The following is a 1383-nucleotide window of genomic DNA, read 5'->3' as shown; positions in this document are numbered from 1 at the left end:
AGACAAAATGAATACAGTTTATGTGGTTATATTAATAAAAAAGAAATTAGCAATGTTTACATAATCATAGGGAGTAATATACATAAAACTAAGTAAATGGGACATCTCGATCAAAACATAAAATAAAATCTACTTATTTACTTCAGTAAATAGTAGGATTTACTTAATATTTTATAAATGCAAGGTTCCTGTCTATAAAATAATAAATAAACTTTACTTAATTACTTTAAATAAACACTTTTAAATTAAATATAATTACGTAATATTTACTTAATTAGGGTGCAATTAGATTTAATTTCTTCATGAATGTTAAGTTTAGTAAGTAGATTTTACTTAATAATAGTGAGTAAGTTGTACTTGATATTAGAGCAGTAAAATTTACTTAATGTGTTCGTGCAATTTGTTACCAAAATTTTAAGTAAATCTTAATAGTTATTTTTTTCAGTGTATGCTCCATTTTTATTTCTTTAATTAATCATAGTTTTTTTTATTATTTTTTTTCCTAGTACTTTTTAGTAGGCTACTTGTGAAAAAATATAGCCTATATGTTAACTGGTATGATATTAAAGCTATGTTGACGCTGACTCTATAAATAAATAAAAGTCTAGACACAGAACTTATTTCAAGCTGAAGTGAAATTAACCGTTTCCCAAAGAATCTGGTTTCTCTCTGGTAAAATTAACCCGCAGTCTTGCGCCTTCAGTTGAGTGATTGTTGAACAGAGGCTAGCTTGCACTCACTGGATCATTATCAATGCTGATAATGCAGACAGAGAAATCTGTATTAACTGCGCTTGATCTCACAGCAGAGAAATATGCGTGGAGAGAAGCAGCGCCCTCTGCTGGTTGCTGTGTGGTATTGCGGTGACCAGCTGTAGTTACAGCGATATTCAATCCTACTAAGCCATTATTAAATAGAACAAACCACATCGATTGAGACAAGCGTTTGTTTCATAGTCGGTTTGTTTTGAATCTTTAATGCATTTATTGTGTCTTATTAATGTTTATTAAAATACATTAAAAAGCCACCGATACAGAAAAATACTCAAAGACACTTCTTATGTTATGGCATGTTTCAATTTGTTGTATTATTTGTAATTATTTAAAGTAAAAAGTATAGATGTAACCATCCAGAGATTATACTGTAATAAAGGGTAAAAAACATACAGACAATTACTTGAATACACCTCTTCTGTGATGGGTATGTTTTAATTTTCTGTATAATATTTAAATGTCTAGATGGTGTAAGCATCCAGAAATTATATAAATAAATAAAAAAAAAACAATAAAAAGCTTTTTTGTATTAAAAATACATTAAAATGTATATACATATATATTCATATATCATACATATATATTCATATATCATACATACATATATATA

The sequence above is a fragment of the Sinocyclocheilus anshuiensis genome, unplaced genomic scaffold (genome assembly GCF_001515605.1).
Source record: "Sinocyclocheilus anshuiensis isolate Anshui unplaced genomic scaffold, SAMN03320099.WGS_v1.1 scaffold78, whole genome shotgun sequence".
NCBI classification, from domain to species: domain Eukaryota; kingdom Metazoa; phylum Chordata; class Actinopteri; order Cypriniformes; family Cyprinidae; genus Sinocyclocheilus; species Sinocyclocheilus anshuiensis.
This window is presented reverse-complemented; position numbering follows the sequence as displayed.